The sequence below is a fragment of the Neopelma chrysocephalum genome, unplaced genomic scaffold, assembly GCF_003984885.1.
Source record: "Neopelma chrysocephalum unplaced genomic scaffold, ASM398488v2 Primary Assembly neopelma1_94, whole genome shotgun sequence".
Lineage (NCBI taxonomy): Eukaryota > Metazoa > Chordata > Aves > Passeriformes > Pipridae > Neopelma > Neopelma chrysocephalum.
The window spans coordinates 2,008,967-2,036,951 of record NW_020897756.1 but is presented as its reverse complement, the minus strand read 5'-3'; the positions used below and the strand labels follow the sequence as shown (position 1 = coordinate 2,036,951).

The following is a 27,985-nucleotide window of genomic DNA, read 5'->3' as shown; positions in this document are numbered from 1 at the left end:
TTGCTTTTCTTTTCACAGGACACCACCCCCGAGCCCTGCTTGTCCTGGCAGAGGGGAGGATGCTGTTTGCCTGAACGTCACCTTCAGTGTGCAGCAGGTCTAAAGATGTGACAAGGACACATGCTAATGCCTTTCCCTTGCAGTTAATAGAATAACACAGATGGGAAGGGTTACACTGGGATCTGACACTCACTCCAAGCTCAAGTTCAGGAGATGGGGTTGGACACTGCATTTTAGATCAGATCATTCCTGCACAAACTCACCTTCCTACTCAGCATCAATTTTCTCCTGGTACCCTAAACCCCATTTGTTTTGCTAAGAATGTCCCCCTTCCCCTTCTACTCTCCTTTTGAGAGCAACATGTAGAGTTGGATACACCTTCAACAGCTGTTGTAGAATGAAATATTCCCCAAGAATCAGTGATGTTCAAGTGAAAAAGTGTCAACATTTTCCACTGCGACACCACCATTTGTTTTGAAATTGTGACTTTTAAAACATTTGGCATTTCTGAGTGTTGAAATATCACGTAAGAAAATAATTCCCACTAAAATTAGATACCTTCTTAGAAATATTAAATTGATTTCAGTAAAAATTCCATATTACCAGTTTTGTCATGTCTAATCTGACTGTTCATGTTTTTGATTCTGTCTCCTGTTTCTTTGTAGCCACTTTGACATGTCCTCTGACATTCTGTGTGACAGAGCCCACTGGGGAATTTGCAAGCCTGAAGATTTGCCTCTTACAAGATTCCTGCAGGAAACGCACAGAAGAACAAAGCTTTGGATTATGCCTGTGATGGGAAAAGCTGCAGCGATGACTGACTGCAAAGGCTGATCCTTCTCACACCAAATACCACTGCCTTGCCACCAGGTATGCACCATTTCACAGTGTCTTTCATAAGAACCTTCTGCCAGCTCCCCATGAACCCTCAAGATCAAGATTCTGACTACTAGGAAGTCCTTAAAATTAAGGTTTTGAGAGTATCTCTGTAGTGAGAGGAATATCTGGGATCTGTTCTTAGCTACACATGGGCCTCAGAGTATAAATGTATTTTCTACAAAAGTTTTTTTTAAAAAAACTCATATCAATAAACAAAGCTTTATGTTAATTAATGAAAATAAGATCAAAAATGCAATTAAAAATGTATTTTTCACTGGAAAAGACACATTTTAACTGAACTTACTAGCAATGAAAATACTCAATTTGTACTGGAAACTGAGCCTATAAGGTTTTCATAACCACAAATGCATTGTTGGTGGGAAGCACTCAGTGACCTGCTTTCTGATTAGAGAACTAACATTTGTGCCTGAGAATCACTGCCTGCCTGTTTCAGCTCATTTCTTTCAGAATGGGCAGTTTCAGAACTGCTTTTTCACTCTGCTTTCGATACTTCTCCATGAATTTCACAGCAGAGGGTGTGTACCTCTGTCAGCCTGGTACCTTCCCATAACTGTGACAGCTCACTGATGCCTGATTCAGAAATCAGGATCTCCAATTCAGAATTCAGGATGTTCCTCCCCTGCCTGGCAACAGCTCTGAGGTTCATTCATGCTGCTCAGACCATGCAGAGGAGGAAAAAGAGCAAGCTCAGTTCAGGGAAGCTCAAAGCCTCAAATTCAAGTGAAAGGTCCATCTAGGTCAATGAAGAAGAGCTTCCCCATAAGGAGCATGAGGAAGAACTGCTTCAACTAGAGGCTTGTGGAAACTCTGATCTGGTTTTGGAGGTGCCTTTCTTACTCCACTGTAGAAAAACCTGAAACAGCAACATTTTGACCCAAATTTCTGGGTCAGGGGAGTCCAGGTTGCGATTCCTACAAAGACCAGCATCCCCACAAGTTCTGGTGGATGTTCAGTCTCCTTATTTGGGGCAAGGCCTAAATGCTTTTGTCATCCTGACCTTTACTCTTCGTTGCAGTTGCACTTCTGACTCCTTGACCAAGAGCTCTCACAGGGCAGAGCAATTAGTGCCCATCACAGGGAGAGCTTTTGCAACATGGGTGATTGCCCACAAGAAACACAGTTGAGACCACCAACAGTTTTATTTGTTTTTCTTCCAATTTCTTCTGATTGAGAAGCTCATGAGACACATCTCATTTCCCTGGAGGTCCCCAGGGAAGCAGTGGTCAGACAGTGCTTTTCCAGCCTGCTCTGGGCAATGCTGGTGGTACAGCACTGCTCTGGGGTCGCTGTGCTGGTGGATCTCTTAGCACAGGCAGTCACACAGATTATTAAAGTCTGCCTAATTGCAGTCTGATTCGATGCAACTGGCAGCTTATTTCAGCCCCCAGACTTTTTGTTTGATGGTAAATGCTTTAATTCACCATTACTCAGAGGTGATTGGAACAAGTTACCCAAAGAAAAAATGGTTTAGTGTTCTGAGCTGCAGGCTGTGAAGAATGAAACAAGGATCTGTCCTGTTGGAGGTGGTGCTAGAGAGGCTCCATTATGGGGGGGAACCACTGTCCTGGCTGTTTGAAAATAGCCCCCTACTCACTGCAGTGTCAGGGGGAGGTTTTCAGATCTAGATCTGTCTGCAGACTTAAGTTTAAAAAGTTCAGATGCCTTTGCACTTCTTTGCACTAGGGTATCATAGAATCATAAAATACTCTGAGCTGGAAGGGACCCACAAGGATCATCCAGTCCAGCTCCTGGCCCTGCACAGACACCCCAAGAATCCCCCCGTGTGCCTGAGGGTGCTGTGAGTTGTGCCCACAGGTCCTGCCCAGGGCAGTGGGTAACATCCACATGGCATCAGCCTTTGCTACTCTGAGCAGGAATTGGTATCCCTTGGGATCACACCCCTCCCTGTTTCCTCCAGTTTGAGGGAGGTCAATAATTTGCTGGTGGCCATTTAACCTCAGGAGGCCTTTTTGCCTTCCTGTCTCCTGCCCCACACAGCCTGAGCTGCTCTTGCCAGCAGGCTGAGCTGAGGCTCCCTCATTTCCTCCCTGGGATTCCCCTCTTGGATGGGAAAGGCTGGGAATAGATTAAACTCCCCTCTTCCTCTGTGGCTGCACTATTAGTCCTTGCTGTGCAGGGGAACAGAACAAATCCCACTGAGTTCTGGGGCTGATTCAAATAGAGGCAGAGCCTTCACTTTAACTGCACCTTGATAGGAATATCTCAGAGTTCTGCCATGTAAATAAAATATGCCAACACATCTACCTTCTAAAACTGTCTCTACTATAATTAGGGCTTGCCTCTACTGATATTAGTTGTAGTGTTTCCATCAAGTTTAGTTTCGTCTGGGTTATCTTAAAAATGAGTTTGGATGGTGTCATTTGTGGTTCTTTGTCATCTTCTTGAATTCAACCTATTTTCATAAAAGAAAGATCTTTGCTTCCTCAGGCCATAGGTACAGCACAGACCTGATTCCTGTCACCTCATAAGCCACAAACAGTTACAAGATCATGTCCAATAGTGGTTTTTATTATTTTTTTTATTTTTTATAAAAATGTCCCAATTATCCACAAAGTGTGTTTTGATGGTGGGGCTAAGGCACAGCGTGAATGCCATTTCATTTAAAGCATACAATTAAACACATGTGTGTGTAGATTATAGAACTGTTTGGGAAAAACAGCTTGAAGATAAACATCCAATGAGCCATTTGTCTGTTAAGATAGCCTATGTTTATTCTCATTCCAGAGATTGTGTGTCTGATCAAACCAGATTTATAACAAAACATTCAAAATATAGGTTATTTTTGGACTAAGAGAATAAAGTTTTCCTCTGCCACAATGCCTGCAGAAGGAGCTGGCAGTGCCAGGGAACACCATGTTCTGGGCCTCCTGCTTATCACAGTTGTCCCATAGGCCTCTTTCATTCCTTGTTTGTTTGTCTCTGTCTCTCTCTTGTCCTACATTTAGATTTTAAGCTTCTTGGACAGAGTGTGATTTGGCATTCATTGTTCCAACAGTCAGAGATTTATTCCAGAGGAGCTCTGGATTTGGGACCAAATGATGATGATAATAGGGATTGAATGTAAGACACAAAAGAAAGCTCCACAGCTGAGCCTGAATTTGAAAATGCAACATTATGGAAGGTTTATAAGAAAGCACACATTTTGCAGATCTGTGTTTAGTTCCTCTTTCAGTCTCTGATGAATTCCAGGGAAGAGGTGACCACACATATCTAGCAGAGTTTCCTCCTAGTGACACCTCTGTGAGGACATGGCAGAGAACATTGGGCAACACACATATTTCATGTGACTTCCCTTTGAGTCATTTGTCCCGTTGTCACCAGAGCATCTCCCATCCCATCCCATCCCTTGCTTTCTGAGAATTTAGTTGGGTTTTAGGTTTCTTTTTCCTTGGCACACTTCTCCCTCCCTTCCCCTGGTGCCAGTCCCGCCTCGTTCCTTGGCCCCTCTGTGGTACCTGTTTGGGTTTCAGTGCCATTGGCAGAGCCCAGTTGTGCCCCTGGAACACAGTCCTGGGCAGAGAGGAGAGGGAGGTGGGTTAGGGTGGCATCATTCCTGGAAGAGCAGCAGGAGATGGAAGGTGTCCATGAATTCAGGGCTGTTTTTCAGGCAGACTAAATTCTACCTGTGTTCTCATGCCTAATGTTATCCACAGGATATTCTGGACCTTCAGGGCTGCCAAACCAATAGGAAACCAAAGCTGAAGTAGGAGAATTAGATGGAATACAGCTGTTGGAGGCCACATGAGTCCTCACAGTCATGGAACTTACTGGCACAGCTCTGTGAATAATGGGCTCTTTTCGTGCTCTGACAATTCTGAAAACATGCAGCAAAATATTTGTGAAGAACTTTGAATGTATTCAAAACAATCTGTCTTTAGAAAGTGTGTGAACTGAAAAGCTGTCAGCCTTCCTTCCTTAGCCAAATGAGAAATTTGCTTTAATTTTTGTTCATTTAGTTGGTATTGTTAATGTAACTTTTTTTTAAGCATTAAATAAAAAAACCCACAAAGTTTAAAATTATGATTGAAAAACGTAGATATTTCCTTTTGAAAACTTGAAAACTAAACATCTAAATGTTCTTGCACTGGTTTTATGGTTTGAGAAGGGTATTTTAAACCACTAGGTTTTGCAGCAAGTAGTACAGAGCTGAGGAACATTTTGTTTGATCAGAAAGGAGATATTGCTGAAATCTTTGCTGTAACACTTTGACCAGCTCTAGGCATCGACCTTGTCTCTTCTCCCTTCCTGAATAAATTCAGACACTACCAGAGGCAGTGCATGGCTTCACTCAAGACAGGAACTGTAATGTTCTTTGGTCCTAAGCTGTGCAAGTAGAAGAAAGGTTTCATCATCTCTGTTGCTTGGGATTTTTGGTTTTCTGGGGGATTATGATGTAAAACTCTCCACACTGCTGCCAGAAAGGCAAACAGTCTGAGGAGAAAGGGAACCTGTGTGCTCTGAGTGACAGGACAGGGTCTCATATTCCTGCATGGGATTGTTTTGTCTCAGGCAGAGAGCTGTGGGTTTGTACTGCTCAGGTGCTCTCTGCACATGTTTACATACAATGGAAAAAGGGGTCTGCCCACCCATTCCCCAAGAAATGAATAAAAGTCCCTCCCACTTGCAGAACAGATATTCCTCTGTTGATCCTCCTTGCAGATGGAGAAGTGCAGTTAAAGGGGTGGAAGAAGGGTTAATGCTGGGACCTTCACTTGGAAGTAGGCCACTCTAAAAGACATAAATGACCACGAAGAGTGGAAGGTGAACAATTACAATTTCTTTAGAACAAGGAGGCTGCTGGTGCTTCTCCAGGAACTCAGGGTCAGGTCCAGGTTCACACTCACTGTCAGGCTCCTCTTCACTAAGTCCCAAACTCATCTGGAGAGGTGACTCAGTGGAATAATTTGCCACTTGCCTTGGATGACCCACAGATGTCCTGGGATGTCCAAAAATGGAATATTATTTCTTTAATCAGAGGGAAAAGGCACTGGACCAACAGCAGGACATGTTTGGTGCATGTGGTTCTCATGTGCAATTCATATGTGATGTGTTGAAACCATGAAATGTGGGAAATGTGGACCTGTGTGTCTGGAAAGCAGAAAGCTGATGTCTGATAGACCTCAGCTGGGACTTGCACAATAGAGAACTGTGGCTGTGCTGTGTCTGTGGTGCATCTCAACTCCCAGTGAAATACTGGTTTTTTTGTTTCTTTGTTTGTTTTGGTTTTTTTTGTCCCTTCACACAAAACTTTAGGTTATTTTCCACTTCCAGACTGAGAGAAACTTCTGTTGGAAAGTACAGTTCCAACTAGTTTAAAGAGCTTCTTTAACATCTCTCCCTTTTCCTTCTTTTTCCTTCTTAAGATGTTTTATCTTACCTTGGTGCCCTGAAGCTCCTGTGACTGGGATCTGTTTGCTCAGACCCACCAGAGGATGTAAGCTCTCATCATGTTGTGATAGTGTTTGGCAAGTGGGGACTTGTGTGGTGCAGTTTCGAGTAAATAAAAAAACCTCTGGGCAAGATTGAAGGTTTGGGAGAGCAGAGCTGTGTCTCTGCAGTGGTTATGGTGACAAATGTAAAACATTTGTACAAAGGGAATAGATTAGTCACCAGCTGTTATTATAAGCCTTTCACATTATTTAATGACCAGAGTAGGCTTTAGGCAGCCAAGCAGGAGACTGTATGGCCCCTGAGTGCCTCTTACAGCCCTGTAAAACCAGGGCATGATCTTACCCTCTCTTATCTCTAATGCTACTTGCAAAATAAAACATACTGGTATTTGGCTTGCCAGCCATAGATGCAAACCTCTGCAGAGCTTAAGGGTGTTTCATTAGAACTCCATTAAAAATGAACAATCAATTTAAAAAAAATAGTCAGAATCCACAGAGCAAAGCCTCCCAATATAAACCATTCCCAGTCTCCTTTGCTTGTCCCGGGAGTTTAGGTGTGTTTTGCTTATAAATCGTGATTCTTGCAACCATTAGGAGTGCAGAATACTTTTATTTATTTATCTGTGTGTTTAAACAGAGTTTTAAAGCCCTACACAGATCTGGGCATGGGCTTGTTAAACAGAGCAAAGGCTCAGCGTGGTGGTGTTTTGTTCTGCTTTTAGGGGCAGTTTTGTCCCTTGCTGCAGCTGCTGCTCCTCCTTTACCAGCCAGGCTCTTCACAACATGTGCTTGGGATGGTTTCTGAGTTGCCAGGCTGGATACAGATGATTGTGTCTGGCAGAGTGTCTGTCTGGTGTTGGTGGTAAAGCAAAGCAAATGTGCAGAGCTCTTGGATGCTGCTGGAAATGTGAGCCCTGGCTGTGCCTCCCTCCAGCCAGGATCCAAGGGATGGGGGCTCTCAAGTGACAGGCTCTTGATAGTGGTTTGAAACTATTTTCCCTCAGAAGTGGCAAGCCTGGTGGATATCTAAAACAAACCCTAAGAGAATTTAAGACAGATGAACTCTGGAGGGATTTTTTTTTCCTTGACTCAAGATTATTAAGGTGATTATTAAGGTGATTAAATCTGAAAGCCCCTCTGATCTGTGTTAGCTCCACTTGCTAGTGAGATATCTACATGTAGCTGCCAAAGAAAGATCAATACAAGGGTGACTAAAAGGAAAACAGATAATTGCTGAGATATATTGGAAGATCCACAAAGAGTTTTCAGGGTCTACACTCACCCGGAAGGAGATGAAATGCAAGGGAGATGCTCTAAATGGTGTCACTCAGAGATCTCAGGGAAGCAAGTGGCAGTAAAGTGAAGTCATCAGGGACCAAGTTGGAAGCAGTGGTTTGACACAGCATCATATTCAGCACAGGGAACCCAGCACTGCTCCTTCAACAGCCTCAAACTAATTAAGAAGTTTCTTGCCTCAATAACCTCCATTTTTCCCCACTGCTCTGTCTCAGTCACACGGCCTGTCCTGGTCAGACAGAAGGGACCATATTCTGCAAACATTTACAATTCCCTTTGCTCTCCCAAACTGTTTTTGGATAGCAGGTGGACACCAAAGTTCATAAACATTTGTAGTGTTGGGTTCTTGACACAGAGTGTCTGAAACCGTTTTCTTTTCAGCTACCTTAGCAAGGTGAGTCGAGAATCCAAGATCTCAAAATACTTGGCAAGCAGATAACTACAGCATATTCTACTGAAACATATTGCAAAACTTTGTATGATCTTTAGTCTCTAAGGTGTTGCTTGTTTAGGTATAGACAAATCCACATTTTGAAACGAAAAGTTGGTTGTACTAAAAAAAAACCCTGGGGATTCCAGTGCCTAAGACTGTCAGTGCTGGGTTTGACTCCACTTGGCCTTTTTAATTCCCATTTCCCTGGTTTAGGAGGGCTGGTGCTGGGGCAGAGCAGGCTGTGCTGTGGGACCAGCTCTGATGAAGTGAAGGGCTCGTGTGCTGCTGGCTCTGAGGTGAAAACAACCACTCTGAAATCTCAGGGCTTCCTTAGAAATGTAAAAAAATGGGGTGGGAGCATAAGTTAATTGTGCTTTTACACACTGTTATACTTGTCAGCGTGCCAGACTCTACATTTCTTCCAAGGGTGAAATGAAAACTCCAAATTCATGTGGTTATGAAACAATTTCAGAATGAGCACTCAGCAAAGAATTATAAAGTGGGAAAGACACAGTCCTGTGTCACAGCTGGTTGAGAAGGGGCTGTGTTGATCAAGGTTTCTTGCAGCTTGGAGGAGCCTTTTGGAGTGTATTGAAACCATTCTGTGTCTGTGTGTTGAATGTGTGCAAGGTCCTGATTTGTTATGACATTTCTTTGATTAGGGGATGAGGCAACTGGCAGAAGGCATCACCATCATTCCAAGAAATCTCATTTCTCTGCAACTGCAGATTTGAGAAATGAATCTGTTTTGCCCTGAATTACACTGGAATCCATTCATGGGTTGCAAACTGGGCATGGCAAGAAATCAGGGGCACTGCAGGGGACTTCTGGAGAAATGCTGATTGCAGTGGGAGACACTGAGGAACAGGGACCAAGCCCATTTTCTCTCCTGCAGTAATGGAGCCTGAGGTACCTGAAGGCCTTTCTTAGCTAAGCTTGGGTCAGCCCCTCTTGGTTTTAGTCCTGGGACTGAGGGAATGCAGCACCATTTTAAAATTGCATTAATAACCCTTGTGTTTTCCTTCTGGACCGCAGGTACTTCACAGAGACTGTATTTGCAGGCTCAGTCCTGATTGGCATCTCCAGGAAGGTAGAGTCAAGTCTCAAATAAGTATCTCATTGGACAAACAGCATTTTGCTTATTTTTGTTGGTAGAGATGAGTCAAGGAGGGAAAAAATGCAGAAAGAGGGGGTCAAAATACCCTGAGTCTTAATCCAAACTGGAGAAAACCCATATTAAACAACTGAGTGTGCCTGAACTTATCACATGCAAATCTACTCTTTTAGACACATAGGCCAAGACACAGCTTTAAGGATTTGAGTCTAACTCTCACTTGGATTGTGAGCTCCCATTGATGACACCATGTGCTAATTCAGGCTCCCAGGTTTCCGTGCACTGTTCGTACCATGAAGAACAGTTGGTCTTGAGGGAAAACATTTACATAGATGACAGCTATTTTCGGGAAAATGAAAAGTACTGGGTGGAAAAGGAGGTTTTGACATCGTGTGAAATACGGGGTTTACACACAGGAGTTTTTGCTGTGTGTGTATAAACGGGTGATTTGCCATCTATTGATTCACACACCATTTGTAAGCGTCTAATTTATTTATTTATAGAGATGTATGGAAACCAGGGTTTGAAAAGCAGTTTGCATAACATCTGGTATGTCAACAATGTAACCTTTCAATTTACTTGTTGGTAAAAATGTCAATGTAATGAACCTGGCCTCAGCATTGGTTTACACAGATTTGCTGGCAGACAAAGCAGTAATGATTTGCATGTCAGTGTGAGTGACATGTGCCCTCCAGATTTGAGTAGTTTACACAGCTAAGAGGAATAAAAAGGGTAGAGCACATGGCTGGTTCCTCACGTACTTGTGCTGGCAGGACAAATCTCATGTATTTGTGTGGTGTGAAACATTCCATCTCATTTTGACTTTTCAAAAGCTGCCTTTGATTTTTCACTGAAACTACTTTTTTTTTTTTGTTTTGGATGTATGATAAAAAAGATAAGAGAAAAAAGTAGACCCGAGATTGACTTCAGATCCAGAAGCACATAACCCATGAACCTTTCCTGCCCTTGTTTCAATTACTTTCACAATTTATGTATTTTCCACAGACAAAGATGTTGTACTGGGATGTGACAGAGGAATCTAGTGGATTCTTGATTACTCTTAATAATATGCCAACAGGAATGACAGCAATAATGCATTGTTTACACCTTTTATATTACTGCCTGTACAAGATGGGTACCATAAATCACATCACATTTTTGTCACTCTGTGACTCACTGCTTGACAATTTGAAAGTAGAAGAGTAATAAATGCAGTTGATCCTGAATAGAAAAGAACCTTGCTTAAGTGGAATCAAAGTCCATGGATGGCACCAGATATTCCTCTTTATTTTAGGGAGTTTGGCCTTTCCCAGAGCTCCATTGCCCAGCCCCTCTCCCCAAATTACCTCTGTGAAAATGCAGGAGACCTGATCTTAGGAAATTGCAGGTTATCTCCTCCTTGCTCTCCTGCCCTGACTCCTCACCCCAAAGATCTGCTTTGAGGTTTGGTTTTCAATCAAGTTACCAAAAAAAAAGAGGTGGAGGAGGGCAGGAGACAAGGAGACAGTTACTTGACCACTTTGCTTGTGCTTTTTCTTTTTCCTTTTGTGTGTTTTGTTTTACAGCACCAGCTGCTTCCCATTGTTCTGCCCACACCATCCTGTTTGGGTCTGATTTGGGTGGTGTGTGTCTGTGTCTGTGAGGGAGAGGGTCTCAGGGAAAGCTTTGTGCATCTGTTATTATCTGATAGCTTAAAAAAAAATTACAACCATATATGGGCTCACACTCACAGCTAAGAAAAGGAAACCAGCTTTTCCACAGCTCTCTTGTTTTGGGGGCAGATTTCTAGTCTCTAGATGAATACACAGCCTGAACCAATGCCAACTGCTTGTAAGGGCTTCTAGGGTTTTTTCAGTCATTCTTTTCTACTCACTGCATATATCTGCTATTTGTCCATCATTAATATTTCCTTTATACATTTAAAAAATATTGTAAGTTGATATTTTACTTTTAATCCAGTTGGCCAAACTCCATCATAGGACCTGCAGCACATCCAGTGCCTGGGGTGATGTGCAAACCCTGCAGCTCCTGGGGGGGAGCAATGCTGGAGCAGAGCTCCCTCAATCCCAGTTTCCACTTCAGGAAATACAGGCCAGAAAGGATCTGCTGTGGCAGGGATGTGCACTGGGGGTGCCCAGCATGAGAGACCTGCAGTGGGGCACCTTTCTCTGCAATCCAGGCAGATCCAGGTACTCCCAGATATCACAGGATTCGATGATCTGATTTTTAAAAAAATGTCTTTATTAAAAATTTATTAACTGTTTGTGTGACACTTCTGATTGTAGTCCTGTTTAGGCAGAGGGGTTTTTGCTTTAATCAGATGGTTTTTTTAGGCTGGAGCTTTTTAGCAAAAGGCACAAATTCAGTGTCTTATCTGGCAGATCAGATGCACCTGAAAATACATATGGGGTAGGCTCTCCAGAGGTTATTGGGGAACGAAAGGAATGCTGGACAATATTGGGTAGGGCAAGGCAGGACAGGATAAGACTGGCAAGAAAGTTATATATTTGTAGAGAGGAACACATAAAAATCACTAATTACACAAAGGTTATACAGCTGAGGACTTTACTGACAGATGTTGTTGGGGGTTATTTTAATGTACCTAAACAATAATAACAAACCCCTATAAATATTTGAATGGCGCTGACATTTATTTATTTATTTATTTATTTACTTGCATGGGGCTCCTGCAGAGTTCTCCCTCCAGCTCTGTCGACTCAGGGCCCCATCCAGCTTGGGCTCTGTGTAACATTACTTACAACACAGCATTATTTGGAGTCCCAGGCACACTTCCCACCACATTAAAATCAGGTTGAGCTCTCACAGGTTATGCTGCTGGCCTGGAAGGTACAGTCCTTGAAAGACAATCCTTGAAAGGATTTCCCCTTTCCCCCTTTTGTTGGGCATTTGCTCTTTTTTACCATCTGGATTGAAAAATGAGGACGTGACTGAGTCGAAGCCCAAATCCCACCAAGATTCTTTGCTGTGTAGCCAAAAGCTGCTCAACCCTCCTTCCCTCTCCTGTATTTTGCCTGTAATGTTAAATTTCTCTGCTCCTTGTTTACACAGATGGAGGCAACACGTTCAGTTGCAAACCCAAAGCCCAACCCAGCAGCTCCCAACAGGAGCTGCTCTGCCCTGGCACCTCTGGAGCCTCAGATCCAGACTGAACTCCCAACTTCAGCTTCTCCACTTCAAACTCCTGGAAAGATGTGAAGCCCTTGAGCTCTTGAAGGCTCTGAACCACTTGACCATTCCTCTTCACTGGATAAACCACTCCTGCTTGTTTATCTTTCCTGCTTTTTCATGCTCTGGACTATCAATAAGGTAAGAAAGTGCTTCTCAGGCTGCACCAACACTCTCATATGTGCTGAGCTCCTGATGCACAGGCAGAAATCATCCATGTGTGCACACCAGCTGCATTTTTGGGGGATGCTGAGCCCAGGATTCAGAGCCCATCCATGGAGAACAGAGCTTCTCGAGTTTATATTTCCAGGAATGCCTGAGGGCTGGAAGCAAAGCCACTGGTTAATGTGCATTTGGAAGGAAAGGCCTGGTAGCCACCTCCAAACACACTGGGAGGCTCCTTTCACTTGTGCAGTGAAGGAAAGAGGAGTGACTAGAGGAGAGTTTGACTTGACTGGAAATGAGGTGGGGAAAAGAATAACAACAAAAAAATAAGGTGTAGGGCAACAGTTAGTTCAGAGAAGAGGCTTATAGAGGGTTGAGTTTCATTTTGGGGTTCTGATTTATCTGAGCTGAGCGTGGCATCAGCTGAAATTCAGACCGAAAGTAGGACACAAACTTAATTGCAAAACCAGCTGAAACCACAGGATGCAGTCACAGAAAATTCTCACTCGTTTGAGGCTGGCATAGGGTTTCACTGAGCTTCAGCAGGAGGTTTTGGGGGCCCCAAAATAGATTCAGGGAGTTAAAATTCGGTTGCTTTCCCAAATTCAACCCTGGCCTAGCAGAATTACTGAAGGGGGTGATTAGAGAGCATCCACACAAGTGGGAGTGACGGCTGGCTGGCACACTGCTCCTCCACCTAACAGGGAGATTTGGAGGGGATGTGTTGTAACTGTGGGTGTAAACAGATATGGTCATCCTAAAATACCTCTGTCCAACACCATGGCAAGGAGTGACACGGAAACCGAAGGTCAGCAGCTGTTTCTCTTGCAGAAAAAAGTGACCCAAGAGCCTCAGACCTGCGGAGACTGGGCAGCCACAGCTCTCACACTGCTCTTCTAATTGTCAGCTGCTGATGGCTGATTCCTGGAAATAACCAGGGAGAGAGAGGTCTGTGCCTAACATGAACAGACTTGTGGTTGCACTGAAAAGCCAAAACAACAGCTCAGAGCCAGTCATTGCAGTAGCATCGCTGCCTCTCTGACACCGTGGCTGTGCTGCTCCCCCAGAGAATATTTGCTGCTACAGACATTTGTCCCACTCTGGATTTCACTCCTCCTGCCACTATTCTGCTTTCCTCTATGCAGGCAGACTTGGTCTGGCTCTCAGCAGCCTGAAGTGTATTTTTTCCTGTGTTGGATGCAGACAGGAATCCTGTGGGATGGGTCAGGGCTCAGGAAGGTGTTGCACAGAGGGACTCCCTTGCACTGGTGCTCACCCTGAGTTACTGGGGAGTTCCTCCACCCTGCTCTGCCTCCCTCATTGCCGCGAGGGCACAGACATGCAGGGGAGGAGCTGCAGAGGTTTTGTTTCTTCACAGTATTTCGGAAACCAAAAATATCTGAGACTGGGAGACATTGCCTTCAGCTCTAAACTGTGCTCTCCTTGGGTATCCTGAAGGCATGGGATCTTCAGGAGGCCCGATCCTGCGCACAGTGGGGGAAGCTGAGGATGTGATGCAAAGCCAGTTTATAGCAGGACAGCAGCTGCTGCTGAGCTGAGTGGATTTTGGGCAGCAGAGAGGTCAATCCTGTTACTGGGACAGGCGAGCATTGAAACAGCATTTTCTGGTGCCTTTGGCATTTGGAATTAATGGGTGTGAAGCTTCTTTTCACTTCTGCTTTTCCTGTGCATGGTTAGTGTGATGCACGTGTGGGGTGGAGTTTTGCAATCGCCACATTTCCCCGTCGGTTTGGGTTTGTTCCTCTGATTTTTACAAGGGATGAACAGGCTATCACTTCAGGGCACAGCAGACAGCAGTGCATCAGGGGAGGGAAATCCAAGAAAAATAGTATCTGAATACTATTTGTCTTGCAAGCACATGTAGGCGTTTATTATTTCTGAGGGCGCTCTCGTCAGTCGGACACTGAACAGTTGTGACATCTGGAGCAAGTTACTGTCCCCAGAATCGGTTCACACAGTGTGGAGTTTGCTTTTTTAAATCCACCACAAATAAAGCCCAGCATTATCTCCCTGTCCCCACAAGGGCAAGTGGGAGCCTCCTGGGAAAATGCTGCAGCCTCCAGGGAGGCGGAGAGGTTTGGCAGAAGGGGCTGTTTGGGTCCTCTCTGCCTTGCCGTGGGTTGAGCAGTGATGAAACCCCCACTCACACTGGGAGAGGGGCCCCTGCTGAGGTGCACAGGAGATGAGACAATGGTCATTTCATTCAAACAGAAACAAGGACCAAGTGCAAACAATGACCCACAGCTCCAAATCCTCCGAACCGTCATCCCAGGCTGTGTTGAGGATCCTCCAGTTGGTGTTCACAGGTTTGTGCCTTGCTGACACCTCCCACTCTGCTGCTGGGAGCTGGGAAGGCCACAACCAAGTTGGCTTTCCTTCCCACCCCATCTGCCTGTATCAGGGAAGAAATACTGTCTGTTTGTTTAGGTAAGATATTAGTCTGCCCCCGGAGCTCCAGGTCACTGTAAATGTAACACAAACCCTATTTCCTGTTAGGAAAGGGGAAAAAATATGCCTGTGAATTGTCTCTGATGTGCTGCCAATTGTCAGGGAAGATTCAATTTGGTGGAGAATTACTGTGCTCCTAAAGAGCTGCACTGGTGATGGAGATTTAGGGCAGCTAATCTTGCCAGAAATGGGAGATTTGTCTTTGATTTCCATCAAACCAGGATTGTGCCTGGTTGCCCAGCCTGCATGGCACAAATGGCTTGGGGGGGAGGCTGAAGCAGCAGCTCAGGTTCATGGGACCATAGTGGGACACGAGGGGACACCTGTGCATGGCTGAAGGAGGGCTGGGCAGGGATTTGGGATGAGGCTGGCAGGTGCTGGGACAAAGCTTTCTGTCCTACCACGGTAGAGGAGAAATGGGGTTTTCTTGCTGCCTTGCCAAAAGGTCAGACCAAAAGAGACAAGAATTTGCTCTGTGTGTGTGATGCACACACGTGTTCACTGCTAATCCAATAACGCAAATATGTGACCTGTGGAATGACCCAAAGCTGCCACAATAAATAGTGCCGTGGATCACTCCTGGGTTTCACCTGCTTTTGCACTCTCCATAGCAAGGCCAATGTCAGCTGGTGTGTAAGCAGCACCACGTGGACAGGTGAGCTACAGCTACACATTTGGGGTCTCTTATGGTAGAAGCCATCCCCCCACCCCCTCCCAAAACTGGCAACAAAATGGGTTTCCCTTTTTTTTAAATTATGTTTATTGCAAAGGGTACTATTTTAACTTAGGGCTGGATAAAGGTCCACTGCACTTAGATAAAGCTGATGTTGTACATTGTGTTGCTTGACCTACTCTGTAGGCCTTGTCTCCCAGAACATTCATCCTCCAAAGTTTTCTATGGCAAAGAAATATAAAAAACTCTATGGTCTGTGTTCCATGGAATTACCCAAATGTTAATTGGATATCAGAGAGACTTTGCAACCAGGCATTCTCACTGTGTCCATGTGCCAGTGTTGAACCTTCCACAAAAGAGAACATCTAAATCATGTTAGCATTAGTGGCAGAGTAATTGTTAAATAAAAGCTGTATAATCCCTAAAAAGATTTAATTTTTATTTAGCTTACCACTGCAACCAACAATAGCTTGCTCAATGGCTGGAAGGAGACCAGAAGAAATGCAGAAAAGCACTTTTAAGGGCTATAAGGCATGCTTTTTTTTGCCATTTGGTTGCCTCTCCTAGCTGTTTTTATAGAGCTGGTGAGACAAGTGAGGGCTCAGCTGCTGCCCCACACTCCCTGTCCCTCCCCAGCCCCTGCAGGCAGAGACACACTGGCAGCATCTCCCTCTCCAGTCCCTGAGCACTCAGCCTGGCAGTGGCTGATGGATCTGAACCAGCTGGGCACACCCAGCATCAGCACAGTTATCCTCCCTGTGCTCCTTGGAAACGGGGTGAACTCCTCCTGTGCTCCAGTCCAGCCTTCCAGGCAATCCATGGGGGTGTCACATGTTCTCTCCAGCTGTTTGTAACACTCATCCAGGTTTTCCCTGGTAGGGTGGGTGAGTTTGGTCCAGCCCACACAGCTCCCATGGCCACGGGGGGACAGTCCCAGCCCTTTGTCCAGAGGTTCCTTCTTCTGTGGAAAGCACAGCAGCTGCTCCTGGCAGAAATACAGGTGTTTGTTCTCCTTTTCCTGGGGGGCCTCTGAGTTTCAGAGTGATGCTGTTGGAACACAAAATAAAAACACAACACCTTGTTCCATCCAATGCTGCTTAACAGAGACAGGGGGTCAAAAACCAGTGCTGCAGCCCAAACCACGTGTCTGCAAGGCTTGTATTCCTCCATCAGCCACTGCAACCACTGTGAGGTGTCACTCTCCCTCCCTGTCCCTCTCTCAAACACTTGCTGAACTGTCCCTGGCATCTGAAAGGCCTGGTTAGTTGATGATTTCTCTCCTGTTCCTTCAGCCCTTTGCTGGCTGCCTCCTGAATACCTGCCTGCATTAGGCTCGTCATGCTTCCCCTTTTTGCATGTCTATATATGTATATATAATTCCTATATACATATTTTATGCACATTTTATACACATATTTTATATATGTGTACTAACATTGAGAGAAAGAGGTGATTTGGCATCAGTGTTGCACTAAATGAAGGTGGGGTATTAACAAGAAAGCAAAGTGTTGGGAAAGGCCTCTCCATCTCCCTTGCCTGTGTTCTGAAATCTCCTTTAGAGATGGCTCCTTTCCAGTCACCCTAAATCCTATTAATCCCTTTTCTATTTTACTCAATTGAAAAAAAATGCCATCATTGCTAAGGAAGTTTGAGATCTACTTTGAAAGGGTAAAATGGACTTAATCTGGTTCTCGTGTGATAAATACATATTAAGCTTCTTGGTCTGTCTGCACCAAGGATGACAAAATGTAATGCTTTAAAATCGATGTAAGGGACAGATCTTTTATTAATCTTTCTAACCTACTGCTCTAAAATACATCCTACATTTAAAAATGTGTATTTACAGTATGGTTTTTAGCATAGGTGAACATATCCAAAATACCCAGGCAAAAAGTGTCTGCTACTCCAGTGTCATGAACTGTTGGGAAAAAATAGCTATTACTCACCAAATCTAGTATCCAGTTCCTGGGGAAAAGATATTTTCTCCTGAAAACACCTGCAGGGTAAAGTTTATTCCCCTTCTGTCAATCTGAGTAACAAAGTAAGGATGCTATAATAAATGATGGCAGGGGCTGAAAAAGATGTAAGAGGATGGAAAACAAATCATTAACCCACTGCACCAACTCTGCTGCATCTGATAACAGGCAGCAGACACAGGAGTGGCAGCACATCCCTTTCACCCCTGGGTTTATCTCCTCTTGCTTGTTTTGCATGGGGTTTTTTGTTTTATCCAGCAGCTCTGAATCTTGTCCCCTCTGTGATGAGCCTCAGACACACAGGATGCCCACCTTCACTTCCTGCAAAAGTCAGTATTTCCTAAAAATCTGCCCGTGCTCCTTCCCTGGCCCCGCTCGCTGGAGCTGCGCCGGGACAGCAGCTGACCAGGGTCACCCCAGTGGCATGGAAGGAGCCAGAACCCTCTGCAGTTTGTTATTCGTGCTGTTAAGTGTGACCTGGAAATTCGTATCCTTGTCTAACCAGCTGCCAGGTCCTTCCATTCCTACAAAGCCACTCTTTTTCCCTCCTTGCCCCTCCCTCGCTGTCTGTCCGTCCAGAGACACGAAAAACCAACGACGTGAGTTCATGCTCCTGACAAGATGAGCGTTGTCAGGAATATACAAGCTGTGGTTTTTCCTTTCTGCATCCTGAAAGTGAAGAAAAAAGACCTTTGATGTATCTGAAGTTCTGTTATTCTTTTTCCTTCTTTCAGCTAATAAAAGGTGTCATTATATTATCACACTTGTGTCCCTTCCATGTTTATCCTGGCCCATATTCTGCTCTGCAACAACAAGAACATAAAACATCCCATGAGAAACTCTAGGTTAAGTTTATTTGACTTTTTTTTTTTTAACCTATGTTGTAATCAGGATTGTTTTGCTAACTTAGTTCACTGAGGTAGTTTTTGGTAAAGGCTAAGATTTGCTTAAGTGGCCAGAAAGAAAATACATATGACTGGTTTATGCCTTGCCACCCTGAATTGTAATGTTTTGTTTATTATGACTTTGGGCATGTTTTATGGGTGAGTGGAGAGGTCACAGCCTCGCATTTGAAACCTGTATTTGTGCTTCACGGGTTCTGGGATTTGAAACCACAGTCACTGAACTTCTTGGCTGCCTTAGGTGACTGTGACCAAGTGCCAGAGCAGGTCCCCTCTGTGCTCAGCCTGCCAGGAGCTGAAGTGAGACACTGGCCTGGGATGGGAGCTCTCCAAAAGAGCAGATGAGGCTGAAATAGCCCCACCACAGTGTACTCTGCTCTCCTGTCTTCCTCTGTCCTCATTCCCAGCCCCTTGCCCTTTTTAATGTTCTTAAATGATCTTTCTTCAATCCCTTAATGTTCTTTCTAGTTAGTCTGTTCTTTTGGAGATCAATGTGTTTGGAAATGAATATGTGCTCATATCCCACATGGAAAACGTGTCAGAGATAAGCCCGACTTCTGTAGTGGTGGATGCAATTATAACAACTCAATACAAAAGACTCCTCACACTGCACATGGAAAAATGGCTTTGGGATGTGTCCAGTGCTTTGTATTTCCACACAAATTGAAGCCTTCTAAAAAAAATGAATTCTCATTAACCTAATGGGCTGTAGCTGTTTTACAGTGGAGAAAACTGAGGTCTCAAGATTTCACTGATGGCATTATGCCCACAGCAATCCCCAGGCTGATGATTTTTTTGCCACTCTCTCCTAAATTCTGTTCATCTGATGGTATTTTATGTCCCTAATACTGGTGGTAACAATGTTGATGCAGCCATTCCCTCCCAAAACAAATATTACCGTGAAGCTACTACAACAAACAATCCCTGTTGACCAACATTCACTGGTTCCTCACCTTTATATATATATATTTATATAATATTTCTAAGCTCAGTATGTTCAGTTTCATCCCTCTGTTGAAAGACTCCTTCTGTTAAATACAGTTTTTCCCAGGCCTTGGTGGGATGGATAAAAGAGCTGCATTAGTCTGTAAAATCACCCTGGGGAGATCCTGGTTCAGTTGTCACCTCCAGTTATTTTGTTCTGGAATAAACAACTGAGGTTCAGCCCTTTGACCTCAGGAAAGGAAAATTAACAATGTATCCTGAGGACACATTTGAGGAAAATTGTCTTGAGGAAAATTAACAATGTGTCCTGCCTAAACCAAGTTATCTCTTCAAATGTAGAACTAATACATCAGAAGTACAACGAAAACACACAATCTTCTTGCAAAAATGTATTTTTTTTATTCCACTGTCTGTGGCTTTGGACCTTATTTTTGTCATGGCCATTTACTAAATACATATACATTTTTCTTGTTTACTTCATGATCCAGCTTTAATATTTTAATGGTTTGTCCAGAATTACTAAAATAATTCAAAGCTCATCCCTGAGAGAAAAGCTGTAGCTGAAAGCCACCCCAGGGCTGGGCTGGGATCACCCCCTGGCTCCAGGAGGGCAGGTATTGATGGAGGCACGGGGAAGTGTCAGTTTGATGAGGAGAATGAGGAGCCCTTTGGAAGGTTTGTATAGATTTTGGTACCAATACCTTTACTACTGGTTTCCTAAGCACATCACAAATGAAACCCAAGCAGGATGCAGTCACATGGAAAAGCAAGCAGCAATGTATGGATGAATGAAGCAACCATGGTTAACAGCAGGACCCTGTCCTGGGTTTCAGAGGGGGGAAGAGGTGAACCAGAGAGGAACTGTTGTCTCCTGAGAAGACATTGGGGAATTTGGGATGCAAACGAAACGTGGTGTAGTACTGTGTAACAAAAAAAAGCTTCTTTTTTTTTTTTTTTTTTTCAGATTGGAATATTTTCCCATTTGCTCCAGTCCTCTCTGCCTGGCCGTGGTGGCTGCCCCTCAGCCCCCCTGGGAATGCTCTCCCCACACTCAGTGTACATTGGCAGCCACCCTGCTTCCAACTCTGAGAACATCCCACTCTGCTGCAGCAGGACTGGGAGAGTTTGGCTTTGTTTGTTTTCCTTCCCCCCCAGGAGGAGGCTGTTCCCGAAAATGCTCCCAGTGATTCTCACCTCAGGTACCTCCCGTGGGTTCCCAGGCTGTGGTCTGGGGGGTGGGAACAGCACAGGGAGTCATTCCTGCTGGTGCCCACAATGAAGCAGGAGAAAATCGTGCAACAACTGGCATCTCAGTGGAGGAGGAAGGCACAGTGTTACCCTTTCTTTATCAACCCAAGTCCTGGAGCTCAGCTCTGGCACCCGTGTGCTGCAGATAAAGCATCACTGGGGCTTTTCCCTGTATTGTTTGTGCAAACTTATTTACTCTACCCTTTTTTAATTCCACTTGGGGCCTGATCCTGCAAGCACCAGCTGACAGGATTGTGCAATCAGTTCTTTGGTGTCCAGAAGTGCATGTGCTTGGTGGCAGAGCAGCCTCTGCCTCCAGCCCCAGCTGAGCTCTGGTGTCTCCAGGCAGAGCTCTCGGCTCTGTGCAGTGTGTGAGGGGTGGCCTGGGAGGGGACCAGGCTCTGCTCCCCTGGGGAACTTGGCTTGCACATCAAGTGGAAACTTTCATTATTTACCAACTGGTCAAAATGACTTTGCTATTGACATAGGCTTCATTATGTCAGCCATTCCATTCTTTGAAAACATGGGCATAACAAAGACAGAGCGGTGGCAGGGAGGGGGAAATTCCATTTCTTCCTAAATTGAGTGGAAACATCTTCAGGAAAATTAAAGAAAAACCCGAGAGAAGGAGAAGAGCAAAAGAATTAACTGTAGCCAAAGCCACTTTCCTTTTTCTTTTTCAATCTCCCTTCCAACATGCTCCTGGTAAAATCATTACAAAGGCCGTTTATTTTTAAAATTGAAAGATTGGGGAGAGTCATAATGAGATATTATGTGTAAAAGTTGCACATAAATTTCCTTCTGTCATATTTTGGGCTCTCCTAACGCATCCCCTTGGCAGGCCTGAGGGAAGCTGATCGCTTTAGTATAGATTGTGTGTGCTTCAATAATATTGCCCAAGGACAGAGCTACTGGGTGGCTGAGTTGGCTACATACTGATTTAAAAATTAGCTGGGCTTTTATTTGCCACACTAAATTGCTCTCAAAAAAAAAAAAAAAAGGAAAAATGAAAAACTTTTATCTGAGAATGAAGCAGCGGGTTTGAAGCAAGACCCTTCTTTCCTTTCTTTTTTGGGAACGCGATTTTTTTGCTCACTGGAGAGTTTTGTGCTCTCTCAGCTTTCCAGGGAGCCATGGAGGAAAGGCAGGGTGGTGGTGTGTGATAGAGGTGAGGTCAGTGCTCAGTGGCTGCTCTCTGGAGTCTTTCCTCACGGGTTGCCCTGCACAGGTCTCAAGGATGTGGCCTTGGACAGTTCAGTGTCACACAACAGCCTGGCCTTGCTCTCAGGTCAAACACATCTGTCACCCTGTGACAGTGTAGTGACCCAAGATGCTTAAATTTCTTACAGAAGAGTCCTGAATGTTTTTCTGTTGTTTTTGTGATTAGTTGAGTTTGAAATGTACTCTCACATCTGCAGCCTGGGCTTTGTGCCCCTTCTCTGAGTCGAGGACTTGTCCTGAAAGCCATGAGGGTCATGCCTGGTTTTTCTGCTGAATTTGGTGGGACCTGATGAGGATTTTATTTCTTTATTCATATTTTGTTTGCATTGTCCCCGTCTCTCTGAGGTTTTTGTGCTTCCAGGAACTCAACTCGGGGATCTGTGCAGCTGCCAAGAGCTGGGACATTTCCTTTTCCTGTCCTTTCTTGGTCTAAACCAAAAATTGGTCTTCAAGGAGGCAAAGACCATCAAAGAGCAAAAGAATAAATAGTAATTCATACCAGTCTTTGCTAATATCCTTAATTTAGAGCTCTGGAGTCCAAGTCCTAGCCACATTGCCTCTGTATTCCATTTTTTTATGAAACATTTGACCTATTTACTCACTTTTTGACCCAGCAGTCTAAGAAATATAAGATGGAAAAGACATGACCAAAATGAGAGGTTTAAATAAATAGCTTTTAGTGTGGGAGAAGGCCAAATTCATTGTAAATGTAAACATGTATTTTTGACATGAGCCAAATCTATGTACCCTTATACTTTGGGCAAATCTGAGTGAATCTGAGCTTTACATCCAGTCTGTGTCTCAGTCCTGTGCCAAACAAACACTGGAGCTGTGACTTGGAAAGCCAATACTTTAGCTCGGATTCAGATAAACCTGCTCTGAACCAAACCTCCCAAGCTCGTCCCATTGGGAATTATAGTTAATTAAATTAAGATTTCAGTCTTCTTCACTGGTATCTTCATCTCTGGGTAGCAGCCTTGGGCAAGGTTGAAAGTGAAACTTGCTTCCTTTGCTGCAGGGCAGCTTTGTCTCCAATCGACTCCGGGATCAGGAGCTCCATGTGCAGCTGTTAAAGCTCCTCCCCACAAGCTGCTCTGCCAGCAGTTCTGAACCCCTGTTCCTGCAGGTATCCAGAGTGCTTTCATCTGCTGTGAACTGGAAAAGGAGGCCCAGGGTTTATTAAAGGGTTTGTGTTGCTAACGTGTCGTACATCACACCATTCATTAGGAGCAATTCCTCCCTCCCCAGTTGGGTGGCTCCCCAAGGCTGCCAGTGTGGATAGATTATATTCCCCTGCCTCCCCAGCCCACGCTGCAGGACTGATTGCACCCCAGAGACACTCCAACCTCTCCAGGTAATTCCATGGCTGAGGCTCCAAACCTAAGGAATTAAAGGAACCTCTGCCCTGGGCTCTGCTCCCCTGGTAATGAGCCCCAGGGCTGTGGCTGTGGGTCCGTGTGGGTCCATGTGTTCCCAATCACAGCCCACCCAGGGAAATGTTTGCTTTCAGGGACAGTCTGGAGAAACCTCACGGGGATGGGGGGGGGGTTATATATAGAGACGTGCATGTAATAATAATAATAATAATAATTATCCTCATTAGAAAGTTAACTCCAGTTGCTTCCAGGACTGGTGGGAGGGCTGGGTGAGGTGCCAGGAAACCCCAGCCCAGGCACAGCCCCTCACATGGCCCTGGGGGGCACTTGGGGAGCCCCAGGAGCTGCTACCTTCAGCAGGGGGCTGATGGTCCCCCTTCAGCTGGGGCTGCACAGGTGAGGTGGGCACATCCTTTGTCTGTTCTCTCACTGGAAACCAGTTGCTTTTGTAACATTTTGCACCCAGCTTTGATCCCACAGCAACTGTTTCATTTATCCAGGCTCACCTAACAACCCCCTAAATCTCTGTGCTTCTCACCAGTGCTCCCCCCTCAAAGTTCCTGAGGATCAGGGACACAGACTGGGATGCTGGATGGTTATTTTACCGAGAGGAACAATATTATCCCTCACACTGAGCGATAGGGTATAATTAGAGCTGTTCAGGAATTTTGTCATTAAAAGTCTTTTGGTTGGAAAATGCCAATTCTTTGAAACAAACCTTTTGGAATAAAGGGCAAGGTTTCTAGTGTCAAAGAGGAACAAACTCTGGAATAACCACTAGCCCTGGGTAAAGGAGAGCTGTGTTCCAGTCCCAGTGAAAGTGCAGGTTACCTGCATAGTCAAACCAGAACTGTAAAACAGCAGAGAAAGGGTTCTGTGCTCTCCTGGTGCACAGGCAGCTGTACAGCAAGGGTTTGAAAGAGGTCTGCCCTGACTGAGCAGGGATTCCTGACTATTTCTGATATTTCAGGAAGCATAACCAAGTTTAAGGACTCTCAAAAAGTAGAACATTTCTTTAAAAGGTGATATTGAAAATGTGTGCAGGAGGGATAACCTTTGGCTCTTGCTGCAGTGACCCCACTGCTGGGGAGGGCAGAGCAGTTCACAGGTCACAGAATTGTTTAGGTGGAAAAAGAGCTCCAAGGTCATCGAATCCAACCATTCCCACAGCACAAAGGCCACCACTAAACCACGTCCCCAAGTGCCACATTCACGTGTCTTTTAAATCTCTCCAGGGATGGGGACTCCACCACTGCCCTGAGCAGCCTTTTCCAGTGCTTGACAACCCTGATATCCAACCTAATCTCCCCAGCACAATTTGTTAGGGGAAGACCCAAATCTCTGCAGTCACAGGCAGTCCTGGATACCAAACCCATTTACAGGTAATTAATGACCAGCTGGCAGAGTCATTGCTTTGCTAACTCAGTTAGTGATGGCATTTACACAGCCCCCACTCTCCACTGGCTAACAATGACAATCCAGCCCATCAGGAGGATAAACCTGTTGTGTTGGAGGTGGGATGTGTGAGCTAAGGAGCCATCAGCCCACATCCCACAGACACCACTCCCAGGGGAGCCCACTGTGGTCCCCAGCACTGCTGGTGTCCAGCCCTGCCCCAGTGGGGCACTCCAGGAGCAGTTCCAGGATCTTGGTGAGTCCCAGTGCCAGGAACAGCAGAGCTGCACATTCCCTGCAGGAACACTGCTCCAGGTCCCAGTGTTCCCTGGGCTGGATGGGCAAGGAAAGTGCTGGGAAAGCTGCTGGAAGGCAAGTCAGAGTGCCAACCTCTGGGCATTATAGGATGTAACAAATGAACCTGAGTAGGCAACCATGCAACACACACTTCTTTGTGTTCACTGAGCTGAGCTCCGGGGCTACACAGGAAAGAAAATTTTAATTTTTTTTTATTTTAGTTTTCATTTTAATCAAGAATTTTGCTGTTGCTCAAGGCCTTTGGTTTATTACAGGATTGCTGCTTCAGTGAAATGTACCCAGTTCTCTGGGAAAGGCTGGCTTTGATGACTACTCAGGTTTGAAGGAATTCTGGAAGAGATTATTGAACCAGGACTTTTCAACATTCTCATAAAGAAAGCTGTGTTTCTCATTTGAAGGTGACTTTCTAATTTGGAATTGGAATAGTATTTTCTTTAGATAGGAAATAGTCCAATTCTGAAATAGCAATGTTTTGTATCTTTATATATCTCTATTAACCTGATATCATTATGGAATGTATAATTTACAGTTATTATGGCAAAAAGAAAATATTTGAGATAATTCCTTTTAAAATAAAAATCTGTTGAGAGAAGTGATTCAGAAATTTCAAGAAGCCTTGAATGTAAGAAAATCTTTTCCCTTCTCTTTCAAGTACCATTTGCTTGAATGCCATTTAATGTTGGTTTTACATTTGGCTGAATTTCCTCTGTTTTAAAGACTTTTAATTTGCATTAAAAAAAAAAGCTTGGAAATCCATGTGGTGGCCACTGAGGACTTGCACTATTGAAAAATGTTGCTAGGAGCTGGAGATCCAAGAAACCAAACACAAGAAAACTGCTCCTGGAAGTCCAGAAATAGGAAGAATGAGGAGATCAGTGAGTTAGTATTGCTGGGGCCTGGACATTTGATGTCAAGGGATGTGGAGTATGGATATCAGGGTTTAGGGACACTGGGGCAGAAAAGGCAGCCACCAGTGATTAGAAGGATAATTGTACCAGGACAGAGAGAAATAAAAACAAGTTTATTGCTCGCAGTTTGTGTTGGTGCTGTATTTCTAAGGGGACCATGAGTATGGGCTAACCCAGCATGAGATCAAACAGCAGTGCCTGCTCTAATGTTTTTTTGCCCCCCCCAAAGACTGTTTATTAGCAGTTTATTTAAAATAATGAAATATGAGTTGTCAGTTTATTCAGGCTAAATTTTAACATGGATTTCTGTGCAAAGGCAGAATCACTTCTGAGCTAAAATCATGTATGAACTCTGCAACCCTTTGGCTTCTCTTTGTCAACTTTCCCAGATTAAAATGGTTTTGCTTTTAGGAATGACCTCTCTCATTTTCAGGTACTCTTTGAGATCTGTTGCCAGGCCATTGGTTCACTAGTGTGGGTTTCCTGACAATGGTTAGGAAGCAAAGGACAGACCTTTAAAGAAAAGACACCCATGCACACACCAGTTACCCACACTGCAGCTTTTAGGAAGGTTTTTGCACCAAGCCTGTTTTGACTTATGTAGATTTTTGCTCTAGATTTTAGTCAGAAACTGAACTCAGTAAACTTGAGTCTGTCCTGAACTGTACATCTGAAGGAACAGACTTGGAATTTTGGTCTGCAGCTGATACTTGTAGTTGTGTCCCCCATATCTCAAGACCAAATAGCAGTTCATATGTGAACACCCTCTTAGCAGCAGAGATTTAGCATGAGCTTTTTTGCAATAAACCCCCACTGCTTGGTTTAACATGTTATTTTTAAACTTGGAAACAAAATCATCCCAGTTGCATATTCACAGACATGAAAAAGAGGCATTTCATACATGCAACTGTATTTTCAGAAGGGATTCTCCTTTTGTTCCAAGGAGTGCCCGACAGCATCCAGGACAAACCCTCCTGTCACAGATGGAATGATTGTAGAAGAGTATTCAAACAACTTTATCTTCTCTTTTTTGCATTGTGTGCCCATATGTGCACGAATCTTCCCTTAAAAGAACATTCTTAAGATTGCAAATGCTCAAAAGCTGGGAAATGCCAATGGAAAATATGTTCTCTGATCATCCTTAATTGTATAAAATAAAACTTATAATAGGATGAGGTGGAAGAGACCTTAAGATGTTATCTCGTTCTCTGTGATTCAAGGCAGGATTAGCTCAGTCATCCAACAGTTATTAAACATGTTCTTTAATGTCTCAGGTTCTCCTGATTTTTTCAAAAGAACTGTGGCTTTTGGGGATCCTTGGGAGGTAGCATTTAAACCTATCCAGAACTGAAGCTCTGCATCTTATTATGGAGATGGGAAGGTGATTGAGGAAACTACTGTTAATTAAAAGAAAAGTTAGATTCCTCTATTTTGAGTAATAATATCAGAAGTGAGACTGAGCATATTTTACTCTTCAAAAGAAATACAGCCTGGAGAAAGTGATAAGAACTACTAGGGCAGAAGTTGAACCCTCTGTAGTATATTTACATCCAGTGTTGTTCCTACTTTACTGGTGCTGTGGTAAGGGTAATTAGGAAGAGACTAATCAGAAGTCTTAAGGTGTTGTGTCTGATGTGTTCTCATGTACAAATAAAGAGATGGTGTAGGGGAGGTGCAGTTGAATCTCAAAAAGGGGTTCTGGAGGAAGTGGAAAAGCAAATATTCATGCTCCAGGCTCCACTATGAAAGGAACAAAGTTTATGAGACTGAGAAATGCCAGAAACCAGCCCAGGGGGAATGTGCTGGAGAGGCAGCATGTGTGGCCTGTGGGGATGGAAGAAGCTCTGACCTACTGGCAACTCTCCTCCTGAGCAGCTGGGGAAGCTGGGACAGGAGTCCCTGGTGGGGCACAGGCTGGAGCCCTGGGCAGTGGGAGCTCAGGGCTGTGGGCACTGAGCTCGGGACATTTGGGAGGACATGAAATGGGTCTGGTTGGGCTGTGAAATGCGGGGTGGGAGCTCAGGGTGTCTGTGGGGTTGGGTGGGAGCT

At 44.5% G+C, this 27,985-nt stretch overlaps 1 long non-coding RNA gene across 2 annotated transcripts; it reads left to right on the top strand.

Moving 5' to 3' along the window:
- The first annotated feature begins 15 nt into the window (after positions 1 to 15).
- LOC113972663 lies at positions 16 to 26,784 on the top strand. 2 transcript variants are annotated; one of them, XR_003535959.1, is made up of 6 exons: positions 16 to 97; positions 666 to 870; positions 12,224 to 12,481; positions 19,985 to 20,145; positions 20,435 to 20,669; positions 25,283 to 26,784. It is a non-coding gene; the product is annotated as an uncharacterized LOC113972663 (long non-coding RNA). The 2 variants fall into 2 exon arrangements; XR_003535958.1 differs by lacking the exon at positions 25,283 to 26,784 and having other exon boundaries at positions 20,435 to 21,702.
- Positions 26,785 to 27,985: the final 1,201 nt, after the last annotated feature.